Source organism: Acanthochromis polyacanthus, chromosome 16 (assembly GCF_021347895.1).
Source record: "Acanthochromis polyacanthus isolate Apoly-LR-REF ecotype Palm Island chromosome 16, KAUST_Apoly_ChrSc, whole genome shotgun sequence".
In the NCBI taxonomy this organism is placed as follows: domain Eukaryota; kingdom Metazoa; phylum Chordata; class Actinopteri; family Pomacentridae; genus Acanthochromis; species Acanthochromis polyacanthus.
The window spans coordinates 31,043,937-31,060,767 of NC_067128.1; the positions used below are offsets into that span (position 1 = coordinate 31,043,937).

The 16,831-nt window shown below is 38.9% G+C and overlaps 1 long non-coding RNA gene across 1 annotated transcript; it reads left to right on the top strand.

The window, feature by feature from the left end:
• Nucleotides 1–15,122: 15,122 nt before the first annotated feature.
• On the top strand, nt 15,123–16,539 carry LOC127537680 (uncharacterized). Its single transcript, XR_007947472.1, has 3 exons — nt 15,123–15,294; nt 16,023–16,131; nt 16,291–16,539. It is a non-coding gene; the product is annotated as an uncharacterized LOC127537680 (long non-coding RNA).
• The last annotated feature ends 292 nt before the right edge of the window (nt 16,540–16,831 follow it).

Sequence of the window (16,831 nt, forward strand, 5' to 3'; positions counted from 1 at the left end):
TTATAAAAATTCCCAGACCCTAACTGTAAATTATTTTTACACAGTTCATGTGAGTGAAGTAGTCTGCTACCTTGAAGCAAGATTCTAATAGTTATATCCTGTAGGTTTGTGCACAACAAACCTGAAGAACTTGTTTATTGGACTAAATGGGGTGCCATCTTTGTACTAAGTGTCTGGTTTTCTCAAGCCAAGGAGCAATTCAGACTGCTGGTATTTTTGAGGCTTTTCTAAAGTGTTTTTAACATCTATCACTTCCGATCTCTTTTGTTTTCCTCTGGCAGGAACAAACTCTCCACAGGCATCTGATCTGACAAATTGCCTGACGTCTGTATGTTGCATGGATGATTTAAATTGTGCTTGTTATAGCGAATACGCTGGCAATACTGTGAAGAAATGTAAATCCAGTACTTTAAAAAAAAAAGATTTTGTTGATCTGTAGTTTTGATGGTATTTGTGATAATAGTGAGCTTTCTGAAGAGTTGGGCCTTTTCAATAGTTTCCCAGTAAGAGGTATGCTGACAGGACAGATAAAGGACATGGATGAGCAACACAGAAGTTGGACTGACCAAATGGATGCTCCAGTAGCTCCTACATGCTGTTTGGGACTGCTGTGAATTTGGAGCAAGTGTGAGATGGTCAGTTCAAAGGAAACTTGAAAACAAACGACACCTCCAGAGTGCAATACGGAATATGCAGGAGGTATTGATTGGAGAATAGCATCACACCATGCGCTCATCTGCAGCCTGTAAAAGCATCTCTGCCAAGCCATTAATCATCGAGCCGCTAATGAGCCATAAAGCTGCCTTCACTCTCGACAGTGAAACTTCACAACAGATCAGTGATAATGTAAAATTTAGCAGCCAACAAACTCCCGGATCCCATTTCATTTGTTAATGGCTCCCTTCACTTTTTGGCAGCTGCTGATAAAAACACTGTTAATGACGTGATCTGTGTGTGTGTGGATTTTAACTGAACTGCTCACCAGTTTCAACTGAATCATAAGAACCGGTCCTCTTTTCTTTCATTTCTCCATCATCATTTCAACCCCCTCTATTATCTTTAATGATGTCTGCAGGATTTTGGCTGATGGGAAAATGTTACTGCTGGCAAGTTACTTAACGCAAAAAAGCAGTTCAAAGGGGAATTCAAAACACTGTATGGCTAAATATACTGCTTGTGGTTTTTAAAAAAAAAAAAAATCTAGTTACTGGAGGCTGTCTCCTCTCTCGTTACACTGAAAATAATTTATTTCACGGGGGTGGAGGGGAGTGGTTTGAAGGGTTTTAATCTTCTTTAAGTAAGACCTGCCATAACCTCTCAATCATCCTGACTCAAGACAGAGCTGCAGACAAAGAAATCCAATAGTGAAGCATATAACTGAATAAATGAACACATCTTTCTGCTGCAGAAGTGACGGATCGTTACGAAACACACAGCTCAAAATATCTTCCCCCCCCAACCACAAGCTAGATGCTGCCTACAACAGACTGCATTATAATCCTCCTGTATGTTGAATTAAACCCATTATAATGAACTCGTTGCATTAGGAACATAATTCGGTGCAGATGGTGCGGCTGGATTTTGGGGCCAGTCGCTGCAACCTCTTTGTTGGCAACCTTGACTTGGTGACACACTCTCTGTGGGATCAAATGTTGTAGATAATGTGGTTGGTAATGGACTTTGTAGAGCCGCTGTGTGTTGGGATGACCTGTGGAGACTGTATTGTTTGCAGCTGAGTGAAGACCGAGCTCCAGATCCCACCTGCCCATCATCAGGAGTAATTGGCCTGGAGCTCCAGACCTGCCTTCAGCTCTGGTTCACCACAACTCCTGACCCATCAGATTGGTCCACAACTCCTCCTCCTAGAAGATCCCAAACATCACCACACCTGTGATATAAATCTGCAACCAAACTTTCAGTTGGGGTGGCCCTCACCCTTGGCCGTGTGTTTGGTGCATGGTCTGTAATTTTGTAGCTACTGATGGGTGGCTAGATGAAAATTGTAGCTTCTGTTAGTAGCTGCTAATTCAGTGAGGAGCTACTAGTCTTAGTAAAAACTGTACCTCCTGTTAGCAGCCTGCTAGTTAGGTGAGAAGCTACTTATGACTTGTCTTTGTATGTTCATGTTAGGAAATATGTGGTTTGAGGCACCAGTTTTACTTGGTAAATTATGTGCACTCTGCATTCATTTGCATTTTCTGTTTGTTGTAGGTGCTGCTATTGTGTTTAGCTTTGGCTAAGGAGTGTAGTTGTGTATTTTTTGTTTTCAAGCTAGTTTAAGAACTGTTAGCCTTTGTCTGATTTTTATTTGGTTCTTTGATTAGCAACATCCACCAGCCTTGTTTTCCTTCGTTTGATCACTTTTGTGTCTGTCACTGAGCAATAAATTGCTTTACCAACCCAATTACATGCGGTTGTTTTTTGTTACCCCCAGCTGACCCTAGCGGTCAGGTCGTAACATGCATAAAGGTCTGACGTAAAATATTTGCAAAACAACTATAATTGTCTGATTATAATATGTAGGGAGTCCTGTCAAACAAGCAAATACACTCGGCATGCATCCATTCAAGCCTTAAAGTGGTGCCTCACTGATTTTTACTTGTGAACAAATGAAATGTGTTGCATAATGGGAGATCCAGAAGTGTGTTTTGGAGCTTATAGGCAAATATTGGCTTGATTTTTTTATTTTTTTTTGAACATTTGTTTTGCAATTTAAGATCACTGCAACACCAGTTGATACCTTGAATGTTGAATTACAACTTGTGTCAAGAGAAACATTTAAACAGTGTTACAGTGCGTTGACTTACTATCGCTTTTCACCTATTTCTGTGTACAGGCAAATTAGTTAGTTTAATGTCAGCCTGTTTGACTTTTGGTGCTTGATTTAGTTGTATGGTCATTTTTATATACCCTTCTGGAGACTTTTCAGTCTTGAAAATCTACCATTCTTGGACTATTTCAAGAGCAATAGAGGTTAAGTAGAAAGTAGAGTTCAGTTTCTTGTGTCTGTGCACAAACTTTGAAAATACGCAAAGAACATAAATATGTTTAAAGGGTTAACTTCCGGTCACATTTTAGCCAGAATTGTTAAAATTGCATTTCTTCCAACAACTTGGATTTAAATCAGTGATTCATATAGAAGCGTCTTCCCTGAGGCCATTTACCTATTGAATAATGATAGAATTGAGTTGAATAGTTGTGGTTGTACTCAAGAAAGTGCACATCATGCTATGTGGTGGATTTTCCAAACTTCTGCTAAATAAGTAAAATACAGCCTCTGATTTTGACATTTTCAAGAGTTTGTGTCCCTCTCCAGAAAATGTTTCACGACTTGGTGGAACTAAATGACAAGAAATGTCTCGGATAAAGATAAAATCTGATAATTGTCTCTTTCTTGTATTGTATATTTAATCTTTGTTGGTTCTCCCCTAAGGAGTTTGTTAAAAGTAGGATAATTTGCTGGTCATTTTACAATTCTAAACAATATAAAGTGCAATTATATGGGTTCTGCATTTCTGGATGTCTTTCCAAGTATCATTTTAAAATATAACACTAATTCACCTGTATAAAAGGATCCACTCACTTGCTTTCAAGAAAATCCCACCACATCTCACTGTCTTCATCAAAAAGTACCAATTTACCTTTACACTGTTGGACAATTTTTAAAGTCATATGCTTAGAAAGGAAAACTATGCAGCAGAACCAGAGATATTTCATTTAAATCCATGAATTTTTGTCTGAACTTGGTGCCTACACTATCCATAATGCAGCTGAAAAGAATTCTACTGAAGATTTGAGTTTTCATGCTAGGAGGGCTAATGTAGCTTTAGCATAGACTGTATATAGACATGGACGTAGCATCTGGCTCCAAAATAGAAGCCCACGCGGAAGTGTCAAAAACTTGCAATATCACGCCGTCCGCTAGGGTTGGCTCCAAAAAGCTTTTGCTCCATAGACCCCATTCATTTTTGGAAAAAATAAAATTTGATAGACTGATGTTCTACAGCTCAGGGTTTTTTCCCCCGTTAGTTTTCATGGTCAAAATGAGAGATCAGGTGGCCGATCTTAAAATAAATCAATGCTGAATTTTAAGTAAATCGTTAGTTGGCGGAGCCAGGGGGTGTGGCTTTCCTTGATTGACAGTCACATTGACTGGTCCTGCCCTGAGTTGTTCTCCGGTCCAGCCTGTTTGACGCTTTTTACGTCACTGGCTCCAAAAAATCCAAAATGGCGACCAGGAAGTAGCAAAATCCGGGCTTCATTTTCTCGCAGTTGAAACCAACAGGTGACGTCACGGTTAGTTCCCGCCTGAGCTTTAGGCTGCTTTACTTAAGCAGAGATGAGCAGTTCCATAAGGGTTACCATCTCTCACTATATTGATATGTTGTCTAGCATGAATTCATCTGTTCATACCCTCTGAATAAAACCTATAGGATTGTGACAAACGAGAGCAAAAACCTGCAGATTATTTTGCACAAAAGCAGTATAGTGGGTCTTCCTCATTGTAGTTATATTTGACAAGCACTCAAGTTTCTAGAAACGCTGATGCTTAAAAGAAACCTTGACTTTCCACCCACCCTATTCAAATAGGATCCACTAAAAGAAAATAAAGGAAGGTGACGCTGCCCTTGGCAGGAAAATGATCATTTTGACACTTGCTATAATAAATGGCTGTTTCAGCAAATGACTAAAATTGTTTCAAAACATGAAATCTAGGTTTCCACAATCTTTGTATAAAAAGGCTTGTCACGCAGGGACTTTTTCCATTATGTGGCATATGGAAAGATATGTTGTGTAAAAGGTAGGGCAATAGATTTTGTCACATTCGGCTCCTACAATTGAGCTGTAACTGCACAGTATTATATTTTGGTACTTTAAGGCCTTTATTTCAGACTGTAAGCAAAAGATGTTCATATTATCTGATACATTGGTAAATACCTTAGTTCTAATGAGTCTATGGGGCTCAATTCTAGTTCGCGTCTGCAGTACAGCACAATGTCATTCGATACACACTGGCCCATTTAGAGTAAAATGGCAATGTGCTTCAGGGTATGGCTTAGGGTTTATGCAGAACTGCATGGCATGTGCAATGTTCTACATATTGAGACAATGGCCCTACATTTTGATTGGCTCCAGGTTCATTGCTGGGACTCCTGTGGGTTGGGTGCATCTAACGAGGGCGTCCTCATTTCGTTTGTTGAGGACCGAATGATCAGCACTGCCGGAGCGCTAATGCTGACTGGAATCAGGAGTGGTTGCCACATCGATGACTGTTGCTGAAATGGACCTCTGACATTACAAAGTGCCCTTGTGCATGCTTCCCCAAGCAGACCAGAGAGTTTCCAAAGATACTTCAGTTGTTCAACTGTGGGAAGCTACCAATACCTGAGAGTGGAAAACCAACAGACTGTCCTCTTTACTGTAAATCAGTTTTAGACTACGTAACCGTGATGGGGGAAAATGCATACTGAAAGCAAGGCTTACAGGGAACTTGTATAAACATTACATTACCTCAGTAAATGGTGTTTCTAATGAGTTTTTGTTCTCAATTTCTAGTTTTCGAGTCTTCAGTAAAGCATGATGATCATTCTGTCCATTATGGACCCATTTAGAGTAAAATAGCCAATAAACAGATTATGCTTCAGGGCACAGCCTATAGGGTGACCAGGTGTCCCACTTTATGTGGAACTTGCACGGCATGTGACACATTCTACATATTGGGTCCTGCATTTTGATTGGCTCAATTTTCAAAACTTTCCAGCACTGCAGGAGAGATGCAAAATCTGTCTTTCATTTCCAAATGCTTTGAGAACACAGGGAAGGCTGTCATCATGGGACTGTATACAGTGTCAATCAGATGGTTTCATGTGCAGGTTAACCTGTCACTGTCTTGTTGTGTACGCTACGCCAAACGAGGTAAAATGTGAGTCATCACAAAGTCACAAACATGCGGATTTTGGCAGGTCATGATGAAAAGTATCAAAGTAAAAACAAACGCAGCTGCAACAAAAACTGTGAAACTAGTTTGTATCTGGGTGAAGCCAAGGGAAGATGATTCTGAGTTATCAATTTTGAACAGGAGGGAATAGAATGTTGAAGCAGCATCATACGTGTGACACACTCATGCTAACCTTATCTACTGCGTGTTTTGATGTCATAGTTTCTAGCAAACTTTTAGAATACCAGCAGCGATGTCTCCTCCACAAGCCTTGAGCTAACCCTTAGCTTGACACATCTGGCTTTATGAAATAAAAATAATAATAAAAAATGGCAAACAGCCAAAATGCCAAACTTGAAGCTTCGAAAAAGCAATCTACTAGCAATGGGTGGCATTAAGATTGCTACATCTATTCTAGTACAGTCTGTGATTGCACACACCATCCTCTTACTGCTCTTATTTCCACTGAGTTTCCAAAAAATCTTCCAGTCTTCCTCTAATGGATGCTGACTGGTCTACTTGATTCGAAGACTTGTCTCCTTCAGTACTACATGTGTTAGAAAGATCTTGGGCTATCGCTAGCATGACTTTGTATCCAATGAACAACTGCTTGGCGAGACCCAAATGGCACATCTTCTGGGATCATTGGGATTGCCAACTCACTACAGCCATGTGTGGCATTTTGCAGATTGTAACCCTGCTCACCGTTGCCTCTTTGCTGGGACTCCTGAGGGTTGGGTTCATGTAATTATGTAACTGTGATGGGGGAGTGCATACTGAAAGCAAGGCTTATAGGTAACTAATGTAAATACTGATGTCATCAATAGGCATTATGCAAAAAATCAGTTCCTTCATGATGAATTAAAGTGGCGAAATAAACCAAAAACTTGTATCAAGAACTGTGACGGATTTATCAAAATTGGAAGTTATCAACATTTATATTTAACAGGACCATCAATAATGGGTAATTTGGCTTCTTTTCACTGTACCTTTTTTTTTTTTTTTTTTTAGGGAATTTTTGATTCTGTCATTTGTTGTGATTTAGACACTGACACTACTCTTTCTTGCTTTTCAATCAACAAAATGTACTGATTGAATCCTTTATTATTGTTATTAATAATAATGATGATATTATCAGGGGAACTTGGAAAGAGATAATTGAAGTTAATGAAGGAACAAAGGATTTCAAAAAAGCTGTCAAACCTTGACATCAGTCACACGATGATAATCATTTGGACTTTTTTTGAACGCTTATTTGGAGTAAGCGAAAATAATCTAAAATTATTGTGATGTGGTATAAAACTAAAAACATGCAGTTTATGTCTTGGACTTGACTGGTGACTCGTTGGTCATTTCCTCTGGATGTGACCTTTAATTTCAAGGCTTGAGACTTACTTGTGACTGCAAACAAGGTTCTTTGCCCAATCTCTGATGTCGACTTTTGAAAAGGAAAGGAAATATGTGACCTCTGTTGTCTGCTTTGGATGCAGAGGGGTGGGTTTCAGAGACTTCTAACAGGACCTGCATCCATAATCAAGCCCCTACTACACACAGAGCGACTTGTTACATTCAGTAGTAACTGTTTACAGTGAGCTGTGAAATGCTATTTCAGACTCTTGAGTTTATTGTAGTATCATTTCTACTGCAACAAATTGCATTGTGAGATTGCTAGCTAAAAGCAGTAGAAATGTAATGGAGACTGCTTTCCTTAACCCGTTGAAAATGCCCTATAAAGCAAAAACAGCCTTGTTCACAATCAGAAAATGGAATGACCTAAAATGAATGATATACAAGAAGGTGATTCAGACACAGCTACTGTAATCTTCTAGCCTAGCCGCGCTAGACAACCCACAGCAACAAATTTAATTCTCTGCCAGGGTGGGTCTAGTTACCTCCATAAGGCTCGAGGCTGGATTCTCCTAAAACTGGCTGGACCAATCACCATGAAGTGTAGAGTCAGAAGGCGGGCGTAATGAAGTGACGACAGAGGCGTGACGATTCTGACGGAAACAACCGGCGCACAATAAACAGTTATCTTTCAACTCTGGCTTTGGCCACAGCCCTTAAAGATTTGAAGCTAAAATTCAAACTTGAAAGATAAACAAAGGACGGCACTGAAGTGTTTCATTGAGAAGAAAGATGTATTTGGACTTATGCCGACGGGATATGGCAATCCTTAATATACCAGTTGGCTCCGCGGCTCCGCTGGTTGGGAAGTTAATGGGACTTAGCCACACAATCCGCCGGTGCTCTCGGAACCACGTCAGCCTATTCGTTGCGTTGATTGGTTGTATACCGACCCCAATTGCTGCAGAGGGATTTGATAGACAACCTTTTAGCCCGCCTCCCTCCCTGTCGAGCTTCCCTAGACCCTTGTGCCGTCAGAAACATGGGATCTAGCATGGCGAGGCTAGTAATCTTCTGCACTAACCCCCTGAAGGCCTCACTCAGATTTTGAGGATGTATCTCCGACTGATAACATCAAATTCACCTTTTTCACAGCAGACACTCTGACATGTCATAGAAAGAAAAGCACAAGTAGGACAATTTGCATAACAAATGCTTAGTTCTATTAAATATTCCCGGCAAGTCAGGACAGTGAGCAGGACACTCGAACCAGCTTGTCTCAAAGAAAATAATTCATTCTTAATCATATCTATTAAATCTGCGCTTTTCCTTATGTGACAAGCTGCAAATGTCTGTCAAAAAGAGCTTTCAGGCGCTTGTTGAACCATCTTCTATATATAATGTCTGTTTCCAGAATTCAGATAAAACACAAATGCACTGAATTTTTGTAAGCAATTGGAGTTTTTGATGTGAATCATTTTGGCATGGAAAGCCTAATTTAAAAAAAAGTGACAGACACCACAGTGAGTAAGAGTTCCCACCCGACAACCCAAACATAACGTCAGTCATTTTGTTATAACTGTCACTCCACAGTCGTGTCCCTGTTTAAAGCAAACATTCAAAGTGTTAATTATCCCCCTCTGTCTGTACTGTACCGCAGAGGACAAACATAAAACCCCCTCAGCTGCCAAATACTCCTCAGGACTGTTTGTCTCCCTCAGACATCTTGAATTCAAGGCTCTGATGACTAATTTAGGCACTCGAGTGCATTAACAAGTGTTGTTCTTCAGAGAGCACCATGAGAGTACACAGCTCTTGCTTGTCAGTGCACTACTCATTCAGTTTTAATCTGTTAAAGATATAAAATTGTATTGCAAAGCACCATTAGCGATCTGAAATCATTATTCTATATCTCATGAGTGATCAGTTTTACTGACCATGAACTTTGCTGTCATGTTGGGGAGGGGGTTGTTTTCATTTTCCACTGTCAATCATTTTGCAAAAGTATGTATCACTCCTTACAAACTGAACTTTCAATTTTTGAAATGCGACAACGAAATGTTTCTTGTTCCATTGTTGGCCACAGATGCGTGGGTGCCCACAGCACTTCGGATTCCCCACCACAATCCTCTATTGTCCCCACGCTGAATACAAATGTGATTGGTCTTGTCATTTGAAGTGGATCGGGAAATGTATTTCCCCCTCTTCATCACCCAGCAGCCCCTGAGCAGATAAATTATTTTCAGAAGCGCTGCACAAGGTCATTCATAGCAAATACAACAGAGGGAAAGAAAAAGTTTACTTTGGCGAAGTGAAGAAGGACCCAAGTATGTTCTGATTACAAGGACGTCATTGAAATTGTTAGAAATAGACAGCATCTATCCCAGATATTTATGGCGTATTAGAAGTGTGCTCACTCACTCTGATCAATAATTTAGTGTCATTTAAATGGCAAGGGATGTACTCCCAGCGACTTCAGAAACTCCTGAACTCTATGCAGAATTTTTAGCATCTTTCAGGGCATAGTTTATGACCCACAACTTTACTGTTTTGGCTCAGTCTCGCTGTTCTCATCAATCTAATTTTCTAGCAGCAGGAAGTTCATTTTTTCCTGAGAAGCTCTGATAAATGTTATGGAAGATTGTCTGATTCTTACACTCTCAGGTTGTTTCTTATATAGTACATTATAAACCTTTTGTCTTTTAGTACACAACAGAAACACTACTTTTTGATTGATAAGTTTTACTGTGATTGTTAATCCTACACCAACTTGCATTCTACACACGTGGACAAAATTGTTGGTACCCCTCAGTTAAAGAAGGAAAAACCCTCAATTCTCACTGAAATCACTTGAAACTCACAAAAGTAACAATAAATAAAAATTTATTGAAAATTAAATAATCAAAAACAGCCATTACTTTTGAATTGTTGATTAACATAATTATTTAAAAAAACAAACTAATGAAACAGGCCTGGACAAAAATGATGGTACCTCTATAAAGATTGAAAACTATTTGACCAGAGTGACATGATTAACTCAGGTGTGTCATTTAATTGACATCACAGGTGTTTCCAAACTCATAATCAGTCAGTCTGCCTATTTAAAGGGAGACAAGTAGTCACCCTGCTGTTTGGTGAAAAGGTGTGTACCACACTGAACATGGACAACAGAAAGCGAAGGAGAGAATTGTCCCAGGACATCCGAAAAAAAATTATAGACAAACATCTTAAAGGTAAAGGCTATAAGACCATCTCTAAACAGCTTGAAGTTCCTGTGACAACAGTGGCTCATATTATTCAGAAGTTCAAGACCCACGGGACAGTAGCCAACCTCCCTGGACGTGGCCGCAAGAGGAAAATTGATGACAAATTGAAGAGACGGATCGTTGGAATTGTATCCAAAGAGCCCAGAGCAACCTCCAAAGAAATTAAAGGTGAACTCCAAGGCCAAGGTACATCAGTGTCAGATCGCACCATTCGTCATTGTTTGAGCCAAAGTGGACTTCATGGGAGACGACCGAGGAGGACACCACTGCTGAAAAAAACTCATAAAAAAGCGAGACTGGAATTTGCAAAAATGCATGTTGACAAGCCACAAAGCTTCTGGGAGAATGTCCTTTGGACAGATGAGACCAAACTGGAGCTTTTTGGTAAGGCACATCAACTCTATGTTCATAGACTCAAAAACCAAGCATACGAAGAAAAGAACACTGTCCCTACGGTGAAACATGGAGGAGGCTCAGTAATGTTTTGGGGCTGCTTTGCTGCATCTGGGACAGGGTGTCTTGAAAGTGTGCAAGGTACGATGAAATCTGAAGACTATCAAGGCATTCTGGAGAGAAATGTGCTGCCTAGTGTCAGAAAGCTTGGTCTCAGTCGCAGGTCATGGGTCTTCCAACAGGACAACCATCCAAAACACACAGCCAAAAACACCCAAGAATGGCTGAGAGAAAAGCGTTGGATTATTCTAAAGTGGCCTTCTATGAGCCCAGATCTGAATCCCATTGAACATATGTGGAAGGAGCTGAAACATGCCATTTGGAGAAGACACCCATCAAACCTGAGACAACTGGAGCTGTTTGCTCATGAGGAGTGGGCCAAAATACCTGTTGACAGCTGCAGAACGCTCATTGACAAATACAGAAATCGTTTAATTGCAGTGATTGCCTCAAAAGGTTGTGCAACAAAATATTAAGTTATGGGTACCATCATTTTTGTCCAGCCCTATTTCATTAGTTTGTTTTTTTAAATAATTATGTTAATCAACAATTCAAAAGTGATGGCTGATTTTGATTATTTAATTTTCAATAATTTTTTATTTATTGTTACTTTTGTGAGTTTCAAGTGATTTCAGTGAGAATTGTGGGTTTTTCCTTCTTTAACTGAGGGGTACCAACAATTTTGTCCACGTGTGTATATAGAAAGATACCATCTGTTAGCCTAGCCGTGCTAGATCCAGGTCTGAAGACGCAAGGGTCTAGGAACTCTCGACAGGGAGGGAGGCGGGCTAAAAGGTTATCTGTCAAATCACTCTGCAGCAATTGGGTAAGTATACAACCAATCAGCGCAACGAATAGGCTGACGTAGGTCCTAGAGCGCCAGAAATCAGAGGATGCGGTAGTTCGGTGAAGCCTTATTTATGCAGTCAATGGGTGAAGCTCAAGTATATTGCAGACATGTTAACAGAAAGATTATGCAGAGTCTGTGCTAATGGAGCTCAACGACTGTTGTCGTTTTTGTTGTCGACCCTGGCAGAGAATTAAATTCGTTGCCGTGGGTTGTCTAGCGCGGCTAGGCTAGTTGTTTCTGGTTGTTCATGTCAGAATTGTTGCACCTCTGTCGTCACTTAGTTACGCCCACCTTCTGACTCTACACTTCATAGTAATTCGTCGGCCAGTTTTAGGAGAATCCAGCCTCGAGGCTTACCGAGGGTAACTCGACCCACCCTGGCAGAGAATTAAATTTGTTGCCGTGGGTTGTCTAGCGCTGCTAGGCTAACAATCTGTTGTACTGAAGATCAACTTATACTCTTTATATTTACCTCATGTTGAAGGGTAGCGCACACAAATAAGGCTGGTAGTTTAGTCACACTCCTGAAAACAAGAGCCGATAACACATAATATATATGCATACATTTACTAAAAGATAAAGGAATATACTTTAGAAAACGACAACAAATAGATAAGCATGAATGAATGATACACACTGAGGTTAGAACTGCATTTGCTTTCACACTGTACAATATTTGCTGGGCACCAAACAGCTGGCAGTACTTAGAAACTATCTGGTGAACATATTGGAGTTTTAAGCAGCTGAAGAACCAGACTCTTTTTTTAAGAAAATAGACCAGAATAAATCTTAGTATTTGCAAAATGCAGCACTTCTGCAATGCGATAATGATCAATGATCACAGTATGACTTAGTTTGTAATACTTGTCGGTAGATGGTGTTTGAAATCATGCTTGTGCGTCTTTAAATGTTCCCGCACCCATAATTAAAGTCTCAGAGGAATCTTATTTGATGCTCGGAGTCGACAAGTTGGGTAGTAATTGCACAGTTTGTCTTTGTGTTTGTTCTAAATAATTTTATTAACCTGCAGCTGGTTTCAAACTGATTGCTCCTATTCAGAGTATCACAGATTGTATGGTTTTAATTGATGGATGCAAAGAAGCAAAACAGAATCAAAAGAACTGAATTCAATTTCGGTGGGCACAAACTTTAAAGCTGTTTAAATCTGCACCATTTTTCTTGGCAGGTATTTTGTTCAAAGCATACTGTAGATGATCTACGTTATCTCGCTGTCTTCTGTCTCCTCATGCAATCCCACACTGACTCCATGCAAAGTTTGAGGCGGATTGGTGCATGTGCAGGCTAGTTAGACAGCACTTCCTGTTTCATGGTGAAACATCCAAAATGGCTGCATTCTGCTGGTCACCTTTTCCATGCTTTCAACCTGTTGTGGAGCATTTTGATACTTTTGATCACCAGTGCCTGGTTCACATCCTGACAAATTTGATCTCTCTTGAGGTTAGCTTGTTTGAGTTTATAGCTTTTGAAAATGCTGCCGTCAGAGGAGGTAGAGGGACTAAATGAACTGAGATATGAGGCAACGATTGACTACAAAACTACATTAAGCGATGCTTTTATGTGGGAATGATGTAAATGTAGGAGATATACCCTGGCATTGCCCTGAGGATTTTTAGTGGTGATGCCTTACAAACCAGTAGTATTTCGGTGTATACAGTCGTGGAAAAATCAGCATCATCAGTCCAAGAGTGCCTTTTTTTTCCCTAAGAGGCCTAATTTTTAAAAAGTTAAAAAGCAATAGTACATTGGTGGATTAAAGAAAAACAGACTTGCAGGTTTTAGCAGCAGAGGTGATGCACAACCTGGCGCCCTGTCTCCGACACTGAGCATTCTCAACTTAATCCCCTACAGATCCCCATTCTTGTACAGGATAAGTGCAACCTCAGTAAAAGCTTAACTTCTGAGCCTGGTGGGGGGGGGACAGCTTTGTGGCAGTGCTACTTTTGGTGCAACCAATGAGATGAGAACTATCACGACAAAACGGACCAAAAAAGGGCAAGAAAATGTTTCATGAAGCCAAACTCTTTTCCATTATTGGGCTTCAGTTTAAACTGGAAACGTTACAGATTCTAATCATGTTTCCAAGTTTTCCTCACATGCTGACGCCATCTGCAGAAACAAGCTTGTGGCCAACGAGAAAGGTTTTGTTGAGCCATTTTGCAATGCTCCGCAGATGCGCTGACGCTGCCCAGGTGAAATCTAATTTATACTTGTACATCATCTTTAAAAGTTTGATTGGAATCCAGTTCACTTAGAGATTTTTAAATTACACAGAAAAATGCAATAAGGGACGCAATCAGTGCCTTTTATAATAAGTATTTGCTGCACTGAATGATAATCGGTTTGTGATTAATTAAAATGTGTTTTATATGAATTTGTTTTCTAATTTACTTTCTGCTATTCCGCCTTGTTTTTCATTTTAAGAGGAAATTAAGACAGCGTTGTCCCTTCAACTCTTAAAAACTCATTGGCAATTCTTATTGAATACAACTGACCTGTTGCAACAGTACTTCTATTTGGAATGTACTTTAGTTTTGGGATTACAATTAAAGTGGGTTCAACTGTGTGTTTTCAGGACAACAGAAAAGACTTGCATTATAATAAATAAATAAATGCATAAATTGGAAATAAAAACAAACTAGCCATAATTCTTATTCATTTTATCAAATTTAACACAGACATATGAAACAAATATTATGTTCCTAGGACATATTTACTGTCAGGTATGCAAATATATATATATATATATATATATATATATATGGCATGCCGTTTAGGAAATTATATATATAATGAAACTTGATATATATATAATGAAACTTGATATATATATAATGAAAGTCGATATATATATAACGAAACTTGATATATATATAATGAAACTTGATATATATATAATGAAAGTCGATATATATATATAATGAAACTTGATATATATATATAATGAAAGTCGATATATATATATAATGAAACTTGATATATATATAATGAAACTTGATATATATATATATATATATCGACTTTCATTATATATATATCAACTTTCATTATATATATATCAAGTTTCATTATATATATATCGACTTTCATTATATATATATCAACTTTCATTATATATATATATCAAGTTTCATTATATATATATCAACTTTCATTATATATATATCAAGTTTCATTATATATATATATCGACTTTCATTATATATATATATATATATCAACTTTCATTATATATATATCAAATCTTTTTTTCCTACCGAGCCCCGGAAGGGACATGTCCGTATGGCGAAGCGACAATGAAGGACACTCACCCGGACGAGAATTTTATTGAGTTTTATTTTGAAATCGGCCTGAAATACACAGACATTCAAGCAGTGCGATGCGCTAAGAGTCTGCCATGCAGACCAGCGATCCTGATAATGGTAAGTTTTATTTCTCCAACATCCTGCTGTTATCCTACTATGAATACGCTAGCTACAACAGTCCCACATCAGTATTATGAACGTTCCGCCAGCTAACGCGGTCCGGACACCGGATCACTGATTAGAGGTTGGCGTTGAACTATTGTTTGCCAGCCAGTTAGCCGCTGGTAAGCTAACAAGCTATGAAACAACTCCTTATAAAACCGGAGGAAAGCAGCAGCAATATTTCAGTCTAAGACCTGTATTCAGAACCTCCCACGCTGTTACACAATGACCCATTAATCATATTACTGAACTATATGGTTATCATTGAAATTTTCCTTGAAGAACCAGTGAACTCTTTGCGAACACATTTTAATTTATGTGTTGATTATGTTTCGTATCAGTAATACAAGTCTAAAAAACTGATTCAAATGATCAAGTTAACACAATGAAGTAAAGAGTACTGGTAATCTGCAGCTATTTTCATAATTTCAAGGTAAAATTCTGATGTGTGATTTTCTAGCTTTGCAGATGTGGAAATCCAATGCACTGATTTCTTATACACAGATGCTTTTGGTGTTTTTTGTTGTAAAATAAAACAAGGCATTTATCACTGTTGGAAATTATTACAGGTATTATTTGTAACACTTTCTAACATTGTATGGACAAAGCAATAAATCAGTTAATGGATAAAATCATTTGTATTACAGATGCTATCAACAGCATGTCTTGTTCATTTTATTTAGTTGTCGGCCTTGGATGATGAGGTCCAGTTACCAGGAGCACTAGTCTGCAGCTTACTGGTTCCGTCCTGCAGCTCCTCCACGCCGTCCTCCTCTCTACAGACCAAATCAAGTAAGATCTGTTTAGACTATGCAGACATCAACATGATCAGTATGTTATCTTTTGACCCATCCTAAAATCACAAAATAGAACATTTACTTTAAGTTAACTGTGTTTATGAAAATAGAAAATAATTACTGACAACTAGTACTTTTTGGTGCTTTTATGCAGGAAAAGGGAACCAGGAAGCTGCTTTGGATCCTCTGCAGTATCTGGAGAGGTCAGAGGAACGGTTCTTGGAACAGATCGGAAGACACCAAGACGTGACCTCTGCCATTCTCCAGAACATCCAGAAGATGAATGAAAACCTTGGTTGCACTGATGGGACGCATGGCGTCGGTGCTGGAGCAACTGTCCCAGAATTAAACTGCATTGTTGACTATTGGCTTTTCTAGAAAATAAATCTTTTTTAGTACTTCACCTGTTTTGTATTTTACTCATGCACTTTGGGTGAATAAACAGAAATTTGTGATGAGAGATGCAAATTTTGTCTATAATCTACAGAGACTTTATTCAGTGTTCAGTGCACACTTTTGTTACACACATTTTGACAGATAAGCAGTTGTGCTTTTCAAGCAGATTTTAGTCAGAAACATCAGTAGCATATGTTTTTTTTTACTGTTACACCAATCTAGGTAGATAAACTGCACTACTGCAGCAGACATATTATTGAAATGTGCTTCTATTATGTGTCTACATACACTGCTCACAA